The sequence below is a fragment of the Lactuca sativa genome, chromosome 7, assembly GCF_002870075.4.
Source record: "Lactuca sativa cultivar Salinas chromosome 7, Lsat_Salinas_v11, whole genome shotgun sequence".
NCBI classification, from domain to species: domain Eukaryota; kingdom Viridiplantae; phylum Streptophyta; class Magnoliopsida; order Asterales; family Asteraceae; genus Lactuca; species Lactuca sativa.
In genome coordinates this window covers 140,310,994-140,331,258 of record NC_056629.2, presented here as the reverse complement: position 1 = coordinate 140,331,258, position 20,265 = coordinate 140,310,994, and positions in this window count along the sequence as shown.

Genomic DNA, 20,265 nt, shown 5'->3' with positions numbered 1-20,265 from the left:
ATACAAATGGTGGGAATGAAGACGCAAAGGAACGAGAGGACTTGTGCTTCACAGCAAAACCTCTCAGCGTGCAGTTTAACAAGCTTGATGAATTAATCAAGAAGGTACAATCAGTTTTTGTTTCATTCAAAGTTCCACAAAGTTCATATGAAAAGGAATTAAAAAATGTCAATTCAAGAATCTCTCATCTAGACAGCAGTTTAACTCAAACACGAGTCACCAATTCTAACCTAACTGACCAAATAAGCAGGGTATCTTCAAAGAGTGAGGAACGAAGGATGTGGATCGAGCTAAAGGAGTCGGAGTTAATCAAATCCAAGGATGAAAACATTTATTTACCAAGAGACAATTTAAAACTTTTAAAACAGAGAAATGTCTTTTGTTTGATTGCTAAGCGTCTTTACACTAATATAACTCAACTTCATTTAAACTGTGAAATAGGGCAGAAAATTCATCGCATGATTTTGCCCTTCCTTGAGTTTAAGGAGGATGAAATTGACGCTGAAGCATATAACTGTGAAAGTGTTGTTTCGTCTGAGGAAGTTAATCCGACATATATGTATGGTCTAGACAAAATCGAATCTTTCATAAAGTCCAAGGACCATAAAGACATGCTGAAAAATCTTTTGGATGAAAATGATAAACTAAAACTAAGAACCGAAACCATACAAAAGTTTGACTCATTGAATGCCAACCTGAGCTCAGAAAATAAAATTGATGTTGAAAATGCATCTGAGCTCAATGAGGACGATGATATGAGTGAAATTTATGTTGAAGACACAGTTGACTGTTCAGAGTTTGTCAAGAGCGAACCCAAAAACCACAAAAATCTTATTTCATAAAATTCTGTGGAGTTTGCTCGTTTGTCCCAACAAAAGTCCCCAATTCTTGAAGAAAAGGATGTTGTATACCAAAAGGTGAGAACAACTCCAAATCAGGTGTATAAAGTCAAAGGCGTAATAGAACATCAGACAGCCGAACTCACAGCTATTGTAAACGAAGACAATGTTGATGGTTGTGATGAGTTCTTCTGGTCTGCTCCTATCGACAATGCTGACGAAACAGTTGGTCTGTCAGAAAGGACTTCATGGAAAACCAAAGGCAGATATGTGCCAGAGCCTTTGAACAAGCCTGATAGCTTCGACGTGCCAAGTACTAGTGGTACAAAAGATGTTCCTGAAGAAAAAGGAGTTCCTACAAAAGAAGTCACTCCTTCAAGCGAAACTTCGTCAGTTCAAAGTGAACCTGCTGACCGAAAGCAAAAACAAAAAGCGAATATCCATCGTCAGCCGAAGCAGGTGAGAAATCAGAAACAGCAAAGGAATCAGAGATACAAGAAGAATCTCTCTGAAAGAAAACAGTTCTGGCGATCTCAAAATGCCCATTTCTCTTATCATGACAGAAATTTAAAGTCAGAGAAAAACACTGTTAGGTCACAAGAAAGTCATAACAACCGAAGAGAGAGGTTCAGTTATGAAGGTCAAAACAACCGAAAGGATACGTTCGGCTCTGAAAAATTTGACAACCGAAAGCAAAGGTTCGGTTTAGAAAACACTATCTACCGAAAGCAGAAGTTGGGTTCCGAGAGCAAAAGAGACCAAAGATCTAGGTTCGGTCCCACTAATGATCAAAAACAAAAGGGTCACTTAGAATCTCAAGCCAAGAACTCATCTCAGTCTAACTTCTCTCGTTCTTCTTCTTCTAATTCTTCTAATTCCTCTCAACCTCATTCTAAATCCAATTCTGTTAATACTCAAAATCCAAAATCTTCAACAGATTTGAAAGGAAAATCGAAGGTTTCCTCAGTCAAAACCGATCAAAAGCATTCCAATGTCCCAGTGCCTAAACCTGAATCCAAACCGACTGTAACAAATCCCAATAAAATTAAGGTTTTCACCATTAAAAAGAAAGATGAAACAAATTTAATAAAAAGAACATATCTTGTTGACATCTCTCTTACTATTCCTGTTCCTATGAAAGGCTCACGTGGACCCAAGAAACTTTGGGTTCCTAAATCTGCTTAATTTTTGCAGGTTATCAGTGACGAGTAGTTTGACGAAGAATGGTACATTGACAGTGGCTGCTCACGTCACATGACAGGAAGGAAGGAGGAACTGAGGGAATTTCGGTCTCTTTCAAACGGTGGAAATGTCAAGTTCGGGAACAACTCCTTCGGCACCATAAAAGGCTATGGAATGATTACAAATGGTGATTTTACGATTAGGAAGGTTACATACGTTGAAGGACTACAGCACAACCTCATCAGTGTATCTCAGCGTGTTGGAGGTACCGGTCTCAAGGTTTCATTCGATGATGAGGGTTCGGAAATAATCGAGAAGAAAACGAAAAGAGTCATTCTCAAATCGGAGCGCAAAGGCGAAATGTTTCCCCTGAACCTCAAACCCATCAAAGGGAATCCAGCTATCTGCCTGTTATCCAAAGCACAATCTAACAAAAGCTGGCTGTGGCACCGAAGGCTCTCACATCTCAACTTCAAGGATATCAACAAACTTGTCACAGGTGATCATGTCCGAGGTCTTCCATTGCTCAAATTCGATCGAGAACATTTATGTGTTGCGTGTGAAATGGGGAAGCAGAGTCGTCAAAGTCACCCATCGATTGTGAACACTAAAGTTGTTGAACCATTAGAGTTAATTCACATTGACTTGTGTGGTCCATCGTCTATCGAAAGCATCGACGGTAGCAAGTATATTCTTGTCATCGTTGATGATTTCTCGCGTTTTACATGGGTGTTCTTTCTGAAGCACAAATCCGAAGCGACTCTCAAGCTGAAGACGTTTATCAAGCAGATTGAAGTACAGCTAAAGAAAGTCGTTCGCAACATCAGGAGCGATAATGTCTAGAGTTCAAAAATAAAGAATTCGAAGAATTCTTAGCCGACAAAGGAACCAGTCACAACTTCTCAGCTCCCTACACTCCTCAACAAAACGGAATTGTCGAAAGACGAAACCGATATTTGTGTGGGGCGGCCCGAAGCATGCTAAGTTTTGCTTCTTTACCTTTATATTTTTGGGCTGATGCTATTGTTGCTGCTTGTTTTACGCAGAATAGGTCATATCTCAATAAACGATTCACTCTCACTCCTTATGAGATCATCAACAACAGGAAGCCAAATGTCAAATTTTTCCATGTATTCGGCTCACGGTGCTTCATCTTCAATTCTAAAGAACATCGTAACAAGTTCGATGTCAAAGCCGATGAAGGGATATTTCTGGGCTATTCTCTCACTTCTAAAGCCTACAGGGTATTAAACAAGTGCTCGAGGAAAATAGAAGAAACCTATTATGTGACTTTTGATGATAGCTATGTCAAAAAGCTTCAGGCCAAAGAAGACACAGTTGGAGAAATCTTTTCTCACACAGGCCAAGTCACAACCTCGATTGCAAACCTATTTGAGAAGTTTGTCGAGTTATTTGATGAACCAGAGAAGGCAACTCTCTCAGAAGCGAGTGCAGCAGACAACAAAGTAGATCATCTGAAGCAACTCATTGAAGATACTGCAAAGAAAATGAATGAAGGAGGATCAAGTTCTGACGACCCTCCACAGCACGATACTTCAGTTGAGGGGGAGGGCACATCTTCTTCATCACAGGCGCGCTCACATGTTGAGGGGAGAACTATTCTCCAGCTGCTGCCGAAAGCTCATCTGCACCCGAAAGTCCAGTGGTACCCGAAAGCTCAACACCGCACGAAACTCCGATAACTCCAGAAACTCAAGACACACCTGAAAGCTTATCTGTCGAGGGGGAGAATGCAGATATGTCTTACGACTATGATAGTCAATCTGAACTAGAAGAGATGGTAAACGCTGAATTGGATCCATCTTATGATCCAAATTACCCTCCTCTTGTCAAATGGACCAAAGATCATCCTGTTTCTCAGGTTATCGGTAATGTCTCTGAAAAGTTCCTGACCCGATCACAACTTAAGGCAAAACAAACTTCCTTATTTTCAAAAGTAGAATTCTGTATGTTTAACTCCTTCGTCTCAAAAGTTGAACCAAAGACAGTTAACACTGCTCTTGATCACTCTGATTGGGTTCAAGCTATGCAAGATGAACTAAATGAATTCGAAAGGAATAAAGTTTGGCGTCTCATTCCAACTCCTCAAAATGCCTCAGTTGTTGGTCTCAAATGGGTCTTCAGAAATAAGATGGACAAGGAAGGCAACGTGATACGAAACAAAGCCCGTCTGGTAGTGAAAGGATACTGTCAGGAGGAAGGAATCGACTATGAAGAAACTTTCGCTCCTGTTGCTAGGCTGGAATCCGTTAGAACAAGGTCGATCCTGAACTCCACTTGTCGCTCCGGAGGTATCCCAGGAAGCTCCTCTGGGAAGACGTCTACAAAGTCCCGAACCACCGGAACCTCGCTCATCGATGCATTACCCGTCTTTCGGGTATCCATCACATACGCGACATAACCTGCGCATCCCTGGTGGAGATAGCGCCTAGCCCTCGCTGCTGAACATACAGCGGGTCCACACTGCGGCCTTTCTCCATGAATCACCAACTCTCCCCCACTTGGGGTCCTGACCCGCACTAGCTGCTGCGCGCAATCTATCACCGCCCCATTAGGGCTCAACCAATCCATGCCAATAATCACCTTGTTCCCACGCAACGGTATGGGAACCAAGTCTACCAAGTAACGCTCCTCGAACAACCGCAGAACGCAATCTCGGAATACCATTGATGCTCGCACCGAACGATCATCAGCAATCTCTACTTCTAAAGGACAATCTAACTCTCCTGAAGCCTCATGAAACCTCTTGCTAAGCGCAAGAGAAACAAACGATCGGGATGCACCCGAATCAAACAATACCTGAACTGGGATGCCGTTCACATGGAACGATTCTAAAGCATACAGAGCACATATCAATATCATAACATCATAAAAATAAGACAGAAGGAAAGAATCATACCCGTCACCATATCGGGTGCGGCGCGTGCCTCCTCGGTAGTCAGCTGAAATGCCCGGCTTCTCACCACTGGAGCCTCTGCCTTGCCCTGCCGACCATCCGTGATCCGCAGGGTCGCTGGAGCTGGCGCCTTCACTGGCGCTGAAACTGTCAACTGAGGGCAATTGGCCTTCTTGTGGCCCCTCTGATTGCAGTGAAAACACAGCAACTCTGATGTCTGAATAGCTGAAACTGGAGCAGTACAATCCCTGCTAAAGTGCCCTGCCTTGCCGCACTTGTAGCAGCCTACTGAACCCATCCTACATGCCCCCACATGCGACCTGCCGCATTTCCCGCAGCGGCTCGGTCCTGACTGACCTTTCGGCCTACCATCTGATCCCTTGGGCTTCTTCCCCGAAGCCCCTCCTGCCTGACCCTCCTCTAGCTTCCGTTTCCGGATGTGCTCCAAATCTATCTCCCTCTCCCTTGCCCTGGCAATCATGGAGTCCAGGGTAGGGCAAGCCGAAAAGCTAACATGCTCCCGGATGTCAGCTCGTAGCATATCATGGTAACGAGTCCTCCTCATGTCCTCGTCACCGGCATACTGGGGCACCAACAAAGCCCTCTCCCTGAACTTGGCGGTGATCTCCGCCACAGTCTCCGTCGTCTGCCTCATGTCAAGAAACTCCCTGGCCAGCTGCTGAAGCTCGACCGCCGGCGCGAACTCTGCCCTGAACCTGGTCACAAAGTCCGACCAGGTCATAGCCTCGATAGTTGAGGCTCCCAACGAGTCACCCACTGACTCCCACCAATCCCGGGCTCGGTCCCGTAGACATCCCGCTGCATACCTCACCTTCGACCCCTCGGGGCAGAAGCTGGTCAACTGGGCAGACTCGATGTCTGCAATCCATCGCCTGGCAACAATGGGGTCTTTCACCCCATGGAAATCCGGCGCACCGCTGCCCCTGAAGTCCTTGAAGGACAGCGTGCGAGATCCTGACTGGCTAGATGCCATATCACTCCTGAATGCCCGAAGGCGATCCTCCATCAACTCCATGATCCCTTCCTTGATCGACCCAAAGATAATAGGAGTCGACTCAAGGATACCCCTGGTGATCTCTGACGCGATGAACTCGCGTAGCCCCTCATCAATTGGCTCGGAACCTGATCCCGAACCTGACCCCTCTCCTGAGCCACCATCTACCGGCCTCGATCGGAGTACCACCATTCTGCAATACATCATAACAATCATTAGTGATACTGATACTCCCTGAGGGATCACATCTACTTACAAGTTCCCTGGTCTTATCTTGGCCATCCTTGGTTCGGGTACAGATCCTCTACTTTCAGTAGTACGGGCCCATACTACCTTCCACATCTATCCGTACATTCTTCAAGGATTGCCTCGACTCCACCAGATCCCTTTCACTAATGCTGATCACTGCTATACTCATCCTAGGCTTGCCCTAGGGAAATCTCTAGTTCCACTCTAACCAGTCCTCAGCTGCTACAGGCCTCCTTGTAATGCCAGTTAGCCATTACCCGAATACCATCACATGTGACGAGGCCCAAATAATTCTTCGAGTATCCGACTCGTCCCTACAACGGTTGGACTCAAACAAGAGCTGCACAGTAGGATCAAATCCGGCACTCTAAGATTATTCAACCCTGGTCACACGTGGCGTGACGCATTCGCCTAATGGCTAACTCCCATTATTCAGAGCCCCACGAAGCACAAAGCAAGCAGCATTCAGATAAAGGGTAACAATCTCAACTAACTCCATCAACTTCAGGAACTGAGCTAGCATAAAGTGCTAAGCTCATACTACCAGGCATAACCTAATCAGGCTATCCTACTTACTGTCTACCCGAAACTAGCATGCAATTTTCATACAACTAAAACACAAATAGCAGGCACATAAGGTATCACTCCTAGATCCTTAGTCCTATTCTAGCATGCTGTTCTACGAAAGCTGATAAACATAACATAAACTTGTATTGGTACTTTGGGGAATACTTGCTCGAGCTCGGCCGGTCGCGCACATCACACACACTTCGTTCTTTCTCAAAATTCTTTTCTCAATTTTCAAAAACATTTTCTTTCAGAAAATCTTTTAATCCCTCGATTTGAGTTCAGACACCCCCGAAGGTGTGTCCGAATCCCTCAAACCAGGGCTCTGATACCAACTTGTAACGACCCAATTTTCATGACCAAAAATTTCGTTTTAAAAGAACATTACTTTTAGAAAATATAAAAGGCTAAAACATTGTCTGATCAGATTATCACACCAGTGAATCATGTCTAAAAGCCAATTCATACATTCAATTAAAATATCAGAGTACAAATCCCAGAAAAGCTCGTAAATGCGGAAACCGGAGAGTGTGTGCGTGACGTGCCGCTACCGCGCCGGCTCCTTTCCCCTAGCTGAGGAGATACCTGAAACCAAAACTGAAAACTGTAAGCACAAAGCTTAGTGAGTTCCCCCATAATACCACATACCATGCAACAAGTAACAACCACTATTCAGCTAGGAGTTACGGGCCTTGCCCACACTCGGGAAGATACGGGCCCTGCCCACACTTCGCTAGCCGAGAGATACGGGCCTCGCCCACACTCGTGAAGATACGGGCCCTGCCCACACTTCGCTATCTGGGAGATACGGGCCTAGCCCACACTCCGACCTTGGCGAGATACGGGCCCTGCCCACACTCAACCACTAACCCATAACATACAAGTATCACGCAGACAACAAGTATAAGCAATACTATCTTATTAACACATATACCGTACTTAACTACAACAGAGATACGGGCTCGGCCCACACTCTAGTACTAGCATCTCGTCTACACGGGTCGGCCTTGGTGCCCTAGACCCGTTCCTACTGAGAAGGAAACTCACCTCGAAATAGCTGCTGGTCTGCGTGGGAACTGATCACCTACTACTGATGTTGCTGCTCCGGAAACCCTCCGGCTGCAATTCCCACAATATACTCAATCAAACACTGCTCACTGACCTTTGGGTAAAATGACCATTTTACCCCTGACCTTGCCCCAAGTCAAAGTCAGAGTCAACTTTCAGTTGACCTCGACTCGCCGAGTTGGCTTTCCGACTCGCCGAGTCCCTACGCAAACGACTGCCCTGAATCCCGATCCTACCCGTCGAGTTAGGCGACGGCTCGACGGGTTCGCCTTCAAGACCAATACTCAAGTCCTTCATCCTACTCGCCGAGTTGTATGAACAACTCGTCGAGTCCATCTTCATCCGAAGAACACCCATGCTAAGACTCGCCGAGTTGTATGAACAACTCGTCGAGTCTGTTCTTGATCTAAGGAGATTGCCTTGAACTCGCCGAGTCAGGGCATTGACTCGCCGAGTACCTCCATAGATGGGTTAAGCTTCCGACTCACTGAGTCACACCCTGTGACTCACTGCTCACTCGAAACTACGGAAAGGGGACAAACTCGAAGACTCGCGAGCAGACTCGCCGAGTCACATGAACGACTCGCCGAGTCGCTGCCATGCACTCCTAAAATATACCGATTTGCTCGATTCCAGTCCATGCCATTCATAGATCTGGACTCCTAGGACACGAATCACACGTAAAGTTTCCAACTTTACGTGTGGATATTCACCAATATGGATTATAGGGCTCAAAATGTCTCAAAAGGGTAGATCTAGGGCTAACAAGCCACATGGGGCCAAAAAGCTAACAGATCTGAGCTCCTGGAGCTCAATCTTGCATAGATCCAAAGGCCAAACGCCTTATTACGACATATAATGCACATACAAACTTGGGGAAATGACCAAGAAGGACCCAAATGAAGTTTTAAGCATAGAATCAAGGGGAAAACGGGTTATACCTCAAAGGAACTGCTGGAAGGACACCAATAATGCTTGGATGGCTTTCTATCTTCTGGATCTACTTCCTTCCTTCCTTCAAAGCCTTCAAAAGTACACAACAAAACTTCAATCTTCAAAGAACAAGCACAAACGAGGGTTGGGGAGCTCTGGGGAGAGAATGGGGGCTGGCCTTGGGCAGATAAGCTGCTTAAATAGGGTGCAAACCCCTGAAACTTAGGGTTTCATCCAACAGCTGTGACTCGCCGAGTCCAGGATATGGACTCGCCGAGTCAGCAACTTAAACGTGTCCCGGGTCCCGCATCCACTCGGCGAGTCGGACCTATGACTCGCCGAGTCCAAGGCTAAAAGAAAGGAAATACTCAAATAACATTTACGTACCAGGAACCGGGTGCTACAAATCTCCCCCACTTATTTTAGACTTCGTCCTCGAAGTCTGCTGCTCGATCCTGAAACAGCTCGGGATAATGCTCCATCATCTCATCAACCGGCTCCCAAGTCCACTCCGAACCCTTGCAGTGCTGCCATTGCACCTTCACCAGCTCCACCCTCTTGTTCCTCAAATCCTTCGACTTCCTGTCGAGGATTGCGACTGGGCGCTCAATGTAGTTCAGGCTGTCATCCACCTGAATATCCTCCAAAGGAACTACTGCAGAATCGTCCACGAGGCACTTTCGCAACTGCGAAACATGGAAAGTGTTGTGGATCTGGCTAAGCTCGGCTGGCAGATCCAGCCTATATGCTACCTTGCCCACCCGGGCTAAGACCCTGAACGGTCCGATAAATCGCGGGCCCAACTTGCCCCGCTTCCTGAATCGGATGACGCCTTTCCACGGCGACATCTTCAGGAGGACCATATCCCCGACCTGGAACTCTAAATCGGATCGACGCTTGTCGGCATAACTTTTCTGCCGACTCTGAGCAGTCTGAAGCCTGCTCCGGACCTGCTGGATCCTCTCAGTCGTCTTGAGCACCACTTCGGTGCTTCCCATGACTCTCTGGCCAACCTCACCCCAGCATATCGGGGTCCTACACCTCCGTCCGTACAACATCTCGAAGGGAGGGCGGTCGATACTCGCGTGATAGCTGTTGTTGTAGGAGAACTCGGACAGGGGAAGATAGGTATCCCAGCTACCACCGAAATCTAGCACACGCGCCCGCAGCATATCCTCCAGAGTCTGGATGGTCCGCTCGCTCTGCCCATCCGTCTGCGGGTGAAAGGCAGTGCTAAAATGCAGACGAGTGCCCAACTCGTCATGGAATCTCTTCCAAAACCTGGAAGTGAAACGCACATCCCTGTCCGAGATCACCGATACTGGCACCCCATGCCGTGCCACAATCTCCCTGATATAGATGTCGGCCAATTTCTCGGCCGATATGCTCTCCTGAATCGGAATAAAGTGAGCACTCTTGGTCAATCTATCCACGATGACCCAAATCGAATCCACTCCACGTGCGGTCCTGGGAAGCTTCGTGATAAAATCCATCGTGATATCTTCCCATTTCCACAGTGGAATATCCAACGGCTGCATCTTGCCATGCGGTCTCTGATGTTCGGCCTTGACCTTCCTGCAGGTCAAACATCGCTCGACATACCATGCCACATCCCGCTTCATGCAGGGCCACCAATAGTCTAGACGAAGATCCCTATACATCTTCGTCACCCCGGGATGAATAGAGAATCGGGACTTGTGCGCCTCCTCCATCAAAATCTGGCGCACGCCTCCGCGATACGGCACCCACACCCTATGGTGTAGTGTCAATAACCCTCGGCTATCATAATCGAAGGAGGAAACCTGACCTACTACACGCTCGCTCTTCCGATGCTCCTCCTTGATAGCCTCCTGTTGAGCCTCCCGAATCTGCTCCAACAGGGGAGTCACCACGGTCATCCGCATGCAAACGTCCCTGATCGGCGCCGCCTTGCGGCTAAGCGCATCGGCCACCACATTGGCCTTCCCCGGATGGTAAAGGATCTCGCAATCATAATCCTTCACCACATCCAACCACCGACGCTGCCTCATGTTCAGATTCGGCTGATCCATGAGGTACCTCAAGCTCTTGTGGTCCGTGTAGATGGTACACCGAACCCCATAGAGGTAATGTCGCCAAATCTTGAGGGCAAACACCACCGCCCCCAACTCCAAATCGTGCGTCGGGTAGTTCGCCTCGTGAGGCTTGAGTTGCCTCGAAGCGTAAGCAATGACATGCCCCCTTTGCATCAGCACCGCGCCCAACCCAGAAATGGACGCATCACAATAAACCACAAAATCCTCTACGCCCTCTGGCAGGGCTAAGATCGGCGCCTCACACAATCTCTGTCTCAGCGTCTCAAATGCAGCCTGCTGCTCAGGTCCCCACCGAAAGACCGCGGCTTTCCTTGTCAGCCGCGTCAGGGGCACGGCTATCTTGGAGAAATCCTGAATAAATCTCCGATAGTAGCCTGCCAATCCCAGGAAACTCCGAATCTCAGATGGAGACTTCGGAACCTCCCATCTCATCACGGCCTCGACCTTGGCCGGATCGACCAGAATCCCGTTCTGGTTGACGAGGTGTCCCAGAAATTGCACCTCGCGCAACCAAAACTCACACTTGGAGAACTTGGCATACAAGCTCTCCCTCCTCAGGGTCTCTAACACCTCTCTCAGATGCTCCTCATGTTCCTCCCGGGTCTTGGAATAAACCAAGATATCGTCGATAAAGACTATCACAGACCGGTCCAGCATCGGTCTGCATACACGGTTCATGAGGTCCATGAACGCGGCAGGAGCATTGGTGAGCCCAAACGGCATCACCACGAACTCATAATGGCCATAGCGCGTCCGAAACACGGTCTTCTGCATATCCTCCTCCCTGACCCTCATTTGATGATAACCCGAACGCAAATCAATCTTGGAGAACCAAGATGCGCCCTGAAGCTGGTCAAAGAGGTCATCAATCCTCGGAAGCGGGTAACGGTTCTTCACCGTTACCTTGTTCAGCTCCCGATAATCTATACACATCCGATGCGACCCGTCCTTCTTCTTCACAAACAGAATCGGGGCTCCCCAGGGCGAACTGCTCGGACGAATGAACCCCTTGTCTAGCAACTCCTGCAGCTGCGTAGACAACTCCTGCATCTCGGGAGGAGCCAACCGATACGGCGCTTTGGCTATCGGAGCCGCACCAGGAACAAGGTCGATCCTGAACTCCACTTGTCGCTCCGGAGGTATCCCAGGAAGCTCCTCTGGGAAGACGTCTACAAAGTCCCGAACCACCGGAACCTCGCTCATCGATGCATTACCCGTCTTTCGGGTATCCATCACATACGCGACATAACCTGCGCATCCCTGGTGGAGATAGCGCCTAGCCCTCGCTGCTGAACATACAGCGGGTCCACACTGCGGCCTTTCTCCATGAATCACCAACTCTCCCCCACTTGGGGTCCTGACCCGCACTAGCTGCTGCGCGCAATCTATCACCGCCCCATTAGGGCTCAACCAATCCATGCCACTAATCACCTTGTTCCCACGCAACGGTATGGGAACCAAGTCTACCAAGTAACGCTCCTCGAAAAACCGCAGAACGCAATCTCGGAATACCATTGATGCTCGCACCGAACGATCATCAGCAATCTCTACTTCTAAAGGACAATCTAACTCTCCTGAAGCCTCATGAAACCTCTTGCTAAGCGCAAGAGAAACAAACGATCGGGATGCACCCGAATCAAACAATACCTGAACTGGGATGCCGTTCACATGGAACGATTCTAAAGCATACAGAGCACATATCAATATCATAACATCATAAAAATAAGACAGAAGGAAAGAATCATACCCGTCACCATATCGGGTGCGGCGCGTGCCTCCTCGGTAGTCAGCTGAAATGCCCGGCTTCTCACCACTGGAGCCTCTGCCTTGCCCTGCCGACCATCCGTGATCCGCAGGGTCGCTGGAGCTGGCGCCTTCACTGGCGCTGAAACTGTCAACTGGGGGCAATTGGCCTTCTTGTGGCCCCTCTGATTGCAGTGAAAACACAGCAACTCTGATGTCTGAATAGCTGAAACTGGAGCAGTACAATCCCTGCTAAAGTGCCCTGCCTTGCCGCCCTTGTAGCAGCCTACTGAACCCATCCTACATGCCCCCACATGCGACCTGCCGCATTTCCCGCAGCGGCTCGGTCCTGACTGACCTTTCGGCCTACCATCTGATCCCTTGGGCTTCTTCCCCGAAGCCCCTCCTGCCTGACCCTCCTCTAGCTTCCGTTTCCGGATGTGCTCCAAATCTATCTCCCTCTCCCTTGCCCTGGCAATCATGGAGTCCAGGGTAGGGCAAGCCGAAAAGCTAACATGCTCCCGGATGTCAGCTCGTAGCATATCATGGTAACGAGTCCTCCTCATGTCCTCGTCACCGGCATACTGGGGCACCAACAAAGCCCTCTCCCTGAACTTGGCGGTGATCTCCGCCACAGTCTCCGTCGTCTGCCTCATGTCAAGAAACTCCCTGGCCAGCTGCTGAAGCTCGACCGCCGGCGCGAACTCTGCCCTGAACCTGGTCACAAAGTCCGACCAGGTCATAGCCTCGATAGTTGAGGCTCCCAACGAGTCACCCACTGACTCCCACCAATCCCGGGCTCGGTCCCGTAGACATCCCGCTGCATACCTCACCTTCGACCCCTCGGGGCAGAAGCTGGTCAACTGGGCAGACTCGATGTCTGCAATCCATCGCCTGGCAACAATGGGGTCTTTCACCCCATGGAAATCCGGCGCACCGCTGCCCCTGAAGTCCTTGAAGGACAGCGTGCGAGATCCTGACTGGCTAGATGCCATATCACTCCTGAATGCCCGAAGGCGATCCTCCATCAACTCCATGATCCCTTCCTTGATCGACCCAAAGATAATAGGAGTCGACTCAAGGATACCCCTGGTGATCTCTGACGCGATGAACTCGCGTAGCCCCTCATCAATTGGCTCGGAACCTGATCCCGAACCTGACCCCTCTCCTGAGCCACCATCTACCGGCCTCGATCGGAGTACCACCATTCTGCAATACATCATAACAATCATTAGTGATACTGATACTCCCTGAGGGATCACATCTACTTACAAGTTCCCTGGTCTTATCTTGGCCATCCTTGGTTCGGGTACAGATCCTCTACTTTCAGTAGTACGGGCCCATACTACCTTCCACATCTATCCGTACCTTCTTCAAGGATTGCCTCGACTCCACCAGATCCCTTTCACTATTGCTGATCACTGCTATACTCATCCTAGGCTTGCCCTAGGGAAATCTCTAGTTCCACTCTAACCAGTCCTCAGCTGCTACAGGCCTCCTTGTAATGCCAGTTAGCCATTACCCGAATACCATCACATGTGACGAGGCCCAAATAATTCTTCGAGTATCCGACTCGTCCCTACAACGGTTGGACTCAAACAAGAGCTGCGCAGTAGGATCAAATCCGACACTCTAAGATTATTCAACCCTGGTCACACGTGGCGTGACGCATTCGCCTAATGGCTAACTCCCATTATTCAGAGCCCCACGAAGCACAAAGCAAGCAGCATTCAGATAAAGGGTAACAATCTCAACTAACTCCATCAACTTCAGGAACTGAGCTAGCATAAAGTGCTAAGCTCATACTACCAGGCATAACCTAATCAGGCTATCCTACTTACTGTCTACCCGAAACTAGCATGCAATTTTCATACAACTAAAACACAAATAGCAGGCACATAAGGTATCACTCCTAGATCCTTAGTCCTATTCTAGCATGCTGTTCTACGAAAGCTGATAAACATAACATAAACTTGTATGGGTACTTTGGGGAATACTTGCTCGAGCTCGGCCGGTCGCGCACATCACACACACTTCGTTCTTTCTCAAAATTCTTTTCTCAATTTTCAAAAACATTTTCTTTCAGAAAATCTTTTAATCCCTCGATTTGAGTTCAGACACCCCCGAAGGTGTGTCCGAATCCCTCAAACCAGGGCTCTGATACCAACTTGTAACGACCCAATTTTCATGACCAAAAATTTCGTTTTAAAAGAACATTACTTTTAGAAAATATAAAAGGCTAAAACATTGTCTGATCAGATTATCACACCAGTGAATCATGTCTAAAAGCCAATTCATACATTCAATTAAAATATCAGAGTACAAATCCCAGAAAAGCTCGTAAATGCGGAAACCGGAGAGTGTGTGCGTGACGTGCCGCTACCGCGCCGGCTCCTTTCCCCTAGCTGAGGAGATACCTGAAACCAAAACTGAAAACTGTAAGCACAAAGCTTAGTGAGTTCCCCCATAATACCACATACCATGCAACAAGTAACAACCACTATTCAGCTAGGAGTTACGGGCCTTGCCCACACTCGGGAAGATACGGGCCCTGCCCACACTTCGCTAGCCGAGAGATACGGGCCTCGCCCACACTCGTGAAGATACGGGCCCTGCCCACACTTCGCTATCTGGGAGATACGGGCCTAGCCCACACTCCGACCTTGGCGAGATACGGGCCCTGCCCACACTCAACCACTAACCCATAACATACAAGTATCACGCAGACAACAAGTATAAGCAATACTATCTTATTAACACATATACCGTACTTAACTACAACAGAGATACGGGCTCGGCCCACACTCTAGTACTAGCATCTCGTCTACACGGGTCGGCCTTGGTGCCCTAGACCCGTTCCTACTGAGAAGGAAACTCACCTCGAAATAGCTGCTGGTCTGCGTGGGAACTGATCACCTACTACTGATGTTGCTGCTCCGGAAACCCTCCGGCTGCAATTCCCACAATATACTCAATCAAACACTGCTCACTGACCTTTGGGTAAAATGACCATTTTACCCCTGACCTTGCCCCAAGTCAAAGTCAGAGTCAACTTTCAGTTGACCTCGACTCGCCGAGTTGGCTTTCCGACTCGCCGAGTCCCTACGCAAACGACTGCCCTGAATCCCGATCCTACCCGTCGAGTTAGGCGACGGCTCGACGGGTTCGCCTTCAAGACCAATACTCAAGTCCTTCATCCTACTCGCCGAGTTGTATGAACAACTCGTCGAGTCCATCTTCATCCGAAGAACACCCATGCTAAGACTCGCCGAGTTGTATGAACAACTCGTCGAGTCTGTTCTTGATCTAAGGAGATTGCCTTGAACTCGCCGAGTCAGGGCATTGACTCGCCGAGTACCTCCATAGATGGGTTAAGCTTCCGACTCACTGAGTCACACCCTGTGACTCACTGCTCACTCGACACTACGGAAAGGGGACAAACTCGAAGACTCGCGAGCAGACTCGCCGAGTCACATGAACGACTCGCCGAGTCGCTGCCATGCACTCCTAAAATATACCGATTTGCTCGATTCCAGTCCATGCCATTCATAGATCTGGACTCCTAGGACACGAATCACACGTAAAGTTTCCAACTTTACGTGTGGATATTCACCAATATGGATTATAGGGCTCAAAATGTCTCAAAAGGGTAGATCTAGGGCTAACAAGCCACATGGGGCCAAAAAGCTAACAGATCTGAGCTCCTGGAGCTCAATCTTGCATAGATCCAAAGGCCAAACGCCTTATTACGACATATAATGCACATACAAACTTGGGGAAATGACCAAGAAGGACCCAAATGAAGTTTTAAGCATAGAATCAAGGGGAAAACGGGTTATACCTCAAAGGAACTGCTGGAAGGACACAAATAATGCTTGGATGGCTTTCTATCTTCTGGATCTACTTCCTTCCTTCCTTCAAAGCCTTCAAAAGTACACAACAAAACTTCAATCTTCAAAGAACAAGCACAAACGAGGGTTGGGGAGCTCTGGGGAGAGAATGGGGGCTGGCCTTGGGCAGATAAGCTGCTTAAATAGGGTGCAAACCCCTGAAACTTAGGGTTTCATCCAACAGCTGTGACTCGCCGAGTCCAGGATATGGACTCGCCGAGTCAGCAACTTAAACGTGTCCCGGGTCCCGCATCCACTCGCCGAGTCCAAGGCTAAAAGAAAGGAAATACTCAAATAACATTTACGTACCAGGAACCGGGTGCTACAAGCAACCTCCTGGATTTGTCAATGAAAGGTACCCCAATCACTGTTACATTTTGGACAAAGCCGTATATGGACTGAAACAAGCTCCGAGGGCCTGGTATGAAACGCTAACCAAATTTTTAAAGATGTCCAAATTCAAACAAGGTTCGGTTGACCCAACCTTCTTTCGTAAGAAGGAAGGTAACCACCTTATGATTGTTCAAATTTATGTCGATGATATCATCTTTGGCTCAACGAATCCTAGCTTAACGGCTGAATTCAGAAAGCTGATGGAGACTAAATTTAAATGAGCTCAATGGGTCCAATTAACTTTTTCCTTGGTTTAAATATTAGACAGGGACCCGAAGGCATCTTTATTAATCAGGAAGCTTACACGAAGACTCTCCTTGCAAAATTTGGCATGATGGGAGATTCAAAGGTTAAAGTTCCAATGGCGTTCGGCACCAAGCTTACTCCATCATTGGATAAGCCAGCAGTTGATATTACGCTATATCGCCAGATGATCGATTCACTGATGTATCTTACTGCTAGCAGGCTTGATATCATGTTCTATATTTGTTACTGTGCTAGATTTCAGGCTTATCCACGTGAACCTCATATGCTTGCAGTGAAGAACATACTCCGCTATCTCAAGCGAACTACCTCTTTAGGCCTATGGTATCCATCCAACTCAAGCTTCTTCGTTCAAGCCTACTCAGATGCAGACCTTGGAGGTTATGGACTAGACAGGAAAAGCACCACGGGAGGCTGCCAATTCCTAGATGGGAAGTTAGTTAGTTGGCAATCAAAGAAACAAACCTGTGTGTCTTTATCTACAGCTGAAGCGGAATACATTGCAGCTGCCTCTTGTACTTCTCAAGTGATTTGGATCCAAAGTCAACTCAGGGATTATGGACTCAATATGAAAAAGATCCCACTATATTGCGACTCAGAAAGTGCAATTAGGATCTGTCATAACCCAGTCCAACACTCGAAGACTAAGCACATAGCACTGAGGTATCACTTCATTAAAGATCATGTGGAAGATGGGAACGTCGAAATTCATTTTGTTCGAACCACTGATCAACTGGCTGACATCTTCACCAAAGCTCTTCCTAAAGCATCGTTCAACAAAATTTTACAAGGGCTAGGTATGATGGAATCGGAGTCAGTACCAAACATTACCTCTCAAACTCAAAAGTAAGAAGCGAAATAGACCGAACGTTCGGGTTCGGGTCTTGTACTAATGTACCGAAATGAACTGAACGCTCGGGTTCGGTTGAATAATTTGCTTTTCGCTCATCAATCAAAGGTAGTTTTCTTGGTTGTATGTCTTATGTATAATTGCTCCAATTGCATTTATTTTATTATCAAAGTTATTCTCTTTTTGAAAATCTATTTTCTTTGGTAACCGAAATAGACCGAACGTTCGTGTTCGGTTCCAAAATTTTTCTTACCCGAGATAGATCGAACGCTCGGGTTCGGTTCCAAAGTTTTTAACAACCGAAATAAACCGAACGCTCGGGTTCGGTTCCAAAGTTTTTTTTTAATTTTTTTTATTTTCATTCCTCTTTTTTTTTCTTTTCTCAAAAATTCCAATTTTTTTTATCTGTTTTTTTATTTCTTTTTTATCAAAAACTCCAAAATTATTTCTTTTATAAATTCAAAAACTCCAAAAATATTTTGTTCTTTATTTTCTTTTTGGCTTTAATTTTTTGTGTGTGTTCGTTTATGGGGAAATTATTGAATTAGCTAAGTGTCCCTAGAATCATGCTGTTATATGTGTCCAAAGCCTCACTTGATTCTGAATAATAGGCCTTACTGACTTGGTATAAACAAACATTGTCTTCCCAATTAGGCTTTCTTATTTATTCTAATCATGAGCTACCTAACTCTCTTCTCACATGAGATAAGAGTTTTCTGCTTGGTCCAGTTTTTCACAGCAGAGGTACTTTGTTTTCTTACACCATCTAAATTGCATTTCTCCATCACTTTCGTTTCACAAAAGTAACCCTTGAGACTCTCAGAAATTACCACTGAGGTTTATGGTTACACAAGTTCTGTGTTTATGATCTTAATTTCGTGTCACTACGAGCTAAGTGAAACCCAAAATTCAATACCCAATACGAATTGACGGTGAACGATTAATTTGCTCTAGTTTTCACCATTGAATTGACGGATGTATCTCCTTGAAATCTCAAATTCTCTTTTGTGTGATTCCTATGAAATTGTTAACACCCATAACATTTCTTCCCTTGGGATCCATTTTTAAATTTTTGTTGAGGTTTTTTTTTATGTCCTAGTCAGGTTAAATTATTCCAAACCTACTTGTTCAACAGACTACACCGGTCTCACAAGTACTTCGTTCACTTTCTATCTTATATCAAGATTAGGAATGTTGAATCGAAGCGAAAGCCACCCTAATAAGCCTAAATTAAAAGAAGCCTTTCAACACTTCTTGATAAGTGTTTGATCGTTATTCAACGGGAAACCACACAAACACTTTAAGGTCTCTCTTGACTTTGAAGGAAGAGATTCATGCCCGGGATCATCTGGTTCGTGTCTTTATTGACATCACATTTTTCCCAAAAATATTGCTTTATTTCTTTTTTTTTACACCCTTAGCATGAAAATCTTTGATTTTCCAAAATTCAGGTTCTATTAATTACAAGGTATTTTTTCTTGGATTGGCAGTCGATTAAAGGATGTGGTTGATTTTAATCCACGTGGCGATATTTTTCAAAAGATGTCGTTACCATTTAAAGGGATAAGATGAAGACATGCTGACTCAGGCGGGAGTCTAATCGATTTGATTTCAAACGGCGCTAAAAGGGAAAGCGTGCGAATCGGAAACGTTTAATCTCTAAACGACGCAAGAAAGGCGCGTGTGAATCTGAAATGGTTCATATCCAAACGGCGCTTTATGGGAGGCGTGTTCTTTGGGATCTGACACTCTCTCTCATGCGTGATCATCGGCTACCCCAACTGTCATGCATCAGTCAACTCCGGAAAACTCTTTGTTTTTCGATAGAAGATTTGGGAAGATCTTTCTCTCTCCTTACCCCACAGTATAAAAGGCAACATCCTCTACCGTTTACCTCTTTACTGCAATTAAAATTCCCAGAGCGCAAGAATTCCCTGAACCTTAACTGTTCATCATCTTCTCCACTTTCTTCAAGCAATGGCAGACTCATCTTCTGTTCACGCAACATCCCACATTCTGCCCATTCGCCCACAACAAAGCCTAATCATCGATTTATCCCCTCATGTTTACGATGCCTTCATGTTCCCTATTATTGAGTGCTTGAAGTATTCGCCGATTGCTCCTGCACTTACAAGAGCAGAATCCGTTCCGATGGAGTTCTTGTCGCAGATCTTTGCGACTGCTCACTACGACAAGGTCGTGGATAGAATCTTCTTTGACATTTTTCAGCACAAGGCCTCGATTTCAAAGCAAAGATTTTGCTTGCTGTTAGGGTTTGAA